This window comes from Pinus tabuliformis, chromosome 3_1 (genome assembly GCF_031772625.1).
Source record: "Pinus tabuliformis cultivar Carrire ecotype Pingquan chromosome 3_1, CPIR1, whole genome shotgun sequence".
Classification (NCBI taxonomy): domain Eukaryota; kingdom Viridiplantae; phylum Streptophyta; class Pinopsida; order Pinales; family Pinaceae; genus Pinus; species Pinus tabuliformis.
Window position 1 is genome coordinate 936,597,426 of NC_142301.1, and position 5,123 is coordinate 936,602,548.

The following is a 5,123-nucleotide window of genomic DNA, read 5'->3' on the forward strand; positions in this document are numbered from 1 at the left end:
TGTTGAACCAACAGATCAGAAGCCCAGAAGAACAAGAAGCCTTAAAAAAACCTAGATCTATGGGCAGGCAACCGTTAGGCGGCAACCTCAGACGGGCACAAATATGAAGCAGCTTCCTCTCTTGAACCAGCCAGATTTGCCTGAAGAAACACGCATTTCAGATCCAAGTCAATCTCTCGGGCAAAACGATAATGCAATGGGTATGTGCAACAGATCTTGTGCAGGATCTTTTGCAAAAACTCGAATGTCGGCTGGGGATCCCCTCCTCTTACCTCAGACTGCTATATAAGGGTAAGCAACTTATGAATCCCCTTCCTCTCTCCTCTTACAGCATTCATAAGGACGCTTCTATTGTGGCTACCTTTCGTTTAAGAGGGGGTTCCTTTAGGCAGACCTCCTCTGCCCCTCCTTTCTCTTATAAAGATGTAGTCCGAAAAGACGCTGCCCAATCGCAGGCCTCTGCGAAAGCAGCCCAACCATATGGGGCTCCAAAGCCATTTTTGATAGACAAATCAGAGGAAATTCCTTCCATCAATCTCTCTCATTATGGGATTGACGAGCGCTATCAGCTTTTTACAGAATCCACACTCATATGTAGATTTAATGGGCTCTGGCCTCGCACATCAGATCTATACCAATGGATCCATACCAATTGGACTAAAAAAAGCGAGATCTACTTATGTTCAAAAGGATTCTTCATTGTGGCTTTTGACTTAAATGAAGATTACCAGAAGGCCTTAACGGGAGGCCCTTGGTTCTGGGGCTTGGCTGGGCTTTTTCTCACCCCCTGGTTTCCAGATTTCGACCCCTCCACAGCTGTCATCACCAAGATTCCCATTTGGGTCAGGCTCCTGAATCTTCCGGCGCATCTATGGCATACCTCTGTCTTCGTAGCCATTGCAGACACCTTAGGACACTACCTGGCTGTTGATTCTTCACGGAAGGAAAATGGACTCTACACCTACGGTAGATTTTGTGCAGAAATAGATATTAGCAAAGGACTACCGGATCAGATTAATCTCAAGTATGGAGATTTCCACTGGACTCAAACCTTGGATTACAAGAATACAACCTTTCGTTGCCGCCATTGTCATCAAATGGGGCACCTCCAGAGTTCCGGTACCCAGTTCCTCGATAAAAAGAAGAATCTGAATTGCAAACCCAAATCTAAAAGTTGGAATCCATGTGTGCCGCCCCCTCCTATGGACAATACAGATTCCTCTAGTTCGGATGAGGAGGAAATTGTAGCAGATGGGCAGAATGTTGAGATTCCACTGGACGCTCCCTTGGTCGATCCGGCAAACCCCTCTGCCTCTCATATCTCTCAGAAACGTTCTCATTTATCTTCGTCCTCAGACTCTGATAAGGATATTCCGCCACCGGGGCAGAATAGACTACAACTTGTCACGGCTTAGCCAAACTCCTCTGGATGGGTCAAAGTGAGCAAGACAAAAGGCAAAAAATGTCATGTGGCAGTAATTGCCCTCTCAGGTGATCCGGATTTAAACAGGAACGCAATAAAATACAGAGATAACCATAAAGACAGATATGCAGCGGAAATAATACTTCATTTCATTACTGTAAAATACTGAAATATGCTTACAAATAGAAATAGAAATAACCCAGCTAGGGCGATGGTAGCTTATCTCTGAGAAGAGATGTGTCGGCTACATGCCTCTGAACTGTTTCGAACTGTGTTTACAATGAGGCTCGAAGGCCTATTTATTATTGAGAAACAATGGAAAACCCTTAACATTCCAAAACCTAACCCTAGAAGATGAAACGCCAAACTATGGGCCCCGTTTGGGTAAATTGGTACATCAACTTCCCGAGGTCGTAACTTTGGCATACGATCTTCGTTTGACGCGCATGATAGCCCGTTGGAAAGATCTCTCCGAGGACTACAACGGAAAAGATGATTTTTTATTTATAAAAACGCGGAGGTAGATTTCCCAAAAAACATCGTTTAGGGCCTCAAAACGGCTCCGGAAGTTTAGGACCCGAAAAACTGCTAAAAATAGTAAACTGCGCTATAATTAAGGAAACTGAAAAACTGAAAGAGACAGTTGTGGGGGTCCAAATGGGATAGGTGGGTGGCCACCAACATCCACCTGGATCATTCCTCCCCCCTTAGGAAGCAATGGTCCCCATTGCGTTGAGTTCCTCCTTGAGACGAGGAAGCTTCGGCTGAGCTGGGTCTCCAGTGAGCTGTTCTGCAATCTCTGATGTGTCAAGAAATGGTGGAAATCATGGTCGGCGATGGTCCACATTGAACAATCGGTGCAAGTGAAGGAATGGAGGAATGTTGTGCTTCAAAGCATTGTTGCCCACAGCCTTGTTACTGGTGTAAGGACCATGTCGAAGCGGTCTGAGTTTCTGATGGGTTCTGGTAAGGCATTCTCTCTGCAGATGTAACCAAACTTTTTCGCCCACCTGAAACTTGTGTGGTACCCCTCTGGGTAAGGAGAAGTTGTTCCTGTGTTCTGTCATGACTGTATCCCTATGTTGCTGCTGCTGCGTGGAGGAACCCTTTGCGGGGGTCATGGATGTAGCAACGATCTTCCCCTTACTTTGGGAGCGAACCAGACAAAATAAATTTCCTAGTCTGTGAGATGAGCTTGCTGCTTTTCTTAGCAGTGATCAAAGAGGTGGTGGTAGGTGGAGCTACCTCTGGTATCCTGTATAATGAATTATCCAAAGAAATAATGACAGCGCGAGGCCTTGACTCATACACAGCATGTCGCCTCCACAAGTATGGCTGGCCTAATAGTACATCACAAACATCCAGAGGTGTAACATCACACAATACCTCATCTGTGAAGGGCTTGATGCTGTAGGGAAGGCAGCACTGCTGGTGAACTTTGAGATCTCGTCCTTCGTGAAGTCACCTGATACTGTACGGTTGTGGATGTGGTGTAGTTGGTAGGCCCAACCGCTTCATGACCTCTGCTGAAACGAGGTTCTTTTGGCTGCCACTATCGACAATGAATTGCAGCGGCGAACCCTTCACGCACATCTGTGAGTGGAAAAGACGTTCCCCCTCCTCTGGCTCTTCGGGCTCATTCTTCTAGATCTTGGTAGTGGCAACAGTGGCACTACAATCCGCATCAATGATTTGCTTCCCTTTGCCATCCCCCTTGTCGGGTTTTGGCTCAGAGTCAGAACATGCATCTGATTCGGAAGCCTTCAACTCGGCCACCAGCGACTGCTTGGTCCGACACTCACTTGTGTTATGAGTGGGACTCTTGTGGAACTCACACCACTTTCCTATGTCCTTCTTCGGCTTTGTGGTGTTGTTCTTTTCTTGCAGCTTAGAGGGGTTGTCTTGGGTCACCCCGCCTTGGCTTTGTCCTTTGGGCTTCGGATTTGCAGATCCAAAGTCTCGTTTCTTCTGTTTGAACTTTTGCTCGATTTTGACAGCGTATCAGTATGCTGTGCCGAGTGAGGAGATGTTCAAGAACTCCATCTCTTCCTGGATGTATCTGTGTAGGCAGCCGCGGTATTTCATTACCAGATGCAGCTCAGAATCTTTGATACCTAACTGTGTGCGAAGGGTATGAAAAATATTTGTGAACTCTGTACATCTTGGTTTCGTCCCTGCCGCAGTGTGGTCCATTTTATGTATTTGTCCTCATAGCTTTTGACAGGGTAGTACTGCTCCTTGATGGCATCCTGGAAGTCATTCCAAGTGGGGGCGGCTGAAAACAATGAACCTGTACTTTCATCCTTCTGCTCGCAATATGTTTCCCACCAGTCCTTGACGTGGAAGGCTGCTTTGAGAAGAGCGAAAACAATCTTTTCCCGACTTGAAAATTCATGAACAGAAAAATACCCATCTAGCAGATTTAACCATTTATCTACGGCATCTGCGTCTATTTGACCCTCGAAGATGGGGATTTCAAAATTAACTTGTACCTTAAATGGTGTGGCGTTTCCAGAGTAGCTGTTGGAAGCCGATGCGTCGCCTCTGGGTAGCCGCTGAAGGATCTGCGTAAAGCTATCCATCATCGCATTCCTTTGCCGCTCGAGGGCTTCTTCGAGCAAGATTCTGATAGGATCTCCTGCCCCCTTGTCTTTCTTCTCATCCGCCATGGGAGGTCGTCGAGATTTGCGAGGCTGGTCTTGCAAAGGTTCGACCAATTCAAGCCCTAACTCCTTATATCCCGACCTCGTTGGGGACATGCAAAGAAAAACAGAGAAAAAGCAGACCGCTCTGATACCACTGATCCGGATTTAAACAGGAACGCAATAAAATACAGAGATAACCATAAAGATAGATATGCAGCGGAAATAATACTTCATTTCATTACTGTAAAATACTGAAATATGCTTACAAATAGAAATAGAAATAACCCAGCTAGGGCGATGGTAGCTTATCTCTGAGAAGAGATGTGTCGGCTACATGCCTCTGAACTGTTTCGAACTGTGTTTACAATGAGGCTCAAAGGCCTATTTATTATTGAGAAACAATGGAAAACCCTTAACATTCCAAAACCTAACCCTAGAAGATGAAACGCCAAACTATGGGCCCCGTTTGGGTAAATTGGTACATCAACTTCCCGGGGTCGTAACTTTGGCATACGATCTTCGTTTGACGCGCATGATAGCCCGTTGGAAAGATCTCTCCGAGGACTACGACGAAAAAGACGATTTTTTATTTATAAAAATGCGGAGGTAGATTTCCCAAAAAACATCGTTTAGGGCCTCAAAACGGCTCCGGAAGTTTAGGACTCGAAAAACTGCTAAAAATAGTAAACTGCGCTATAATTAAGGAAACTGAAAAACTGAAAGAGACAGTTGTGGGGGTCCAAATGGGATAGGTGGGTGGCCACCAACATCCACCTGGATCATTCCTCCCCCCTTAGGAAGCAATGGTCCCCATTGCGTTGAGTTCCTCCTTGAGATGAGGAAGCTTCTGCTGAGCTGGGTCTCTAGTGAGCTGTTCTGCAATCTCTGATGTGTCCAGAAATGGTGGGAAGCATGGTCGGCGATGGTCCACATTGAACAATCGGTGCAAGCGAAGGAATGGAGGAATGCCATGCTTTAAAGCATTGTTGCCCACAGCCTTGTTACTGGTGTAAGGACCATGTCGAAGCGGTCTGAGTTTCTGATGGGTTCTGGTA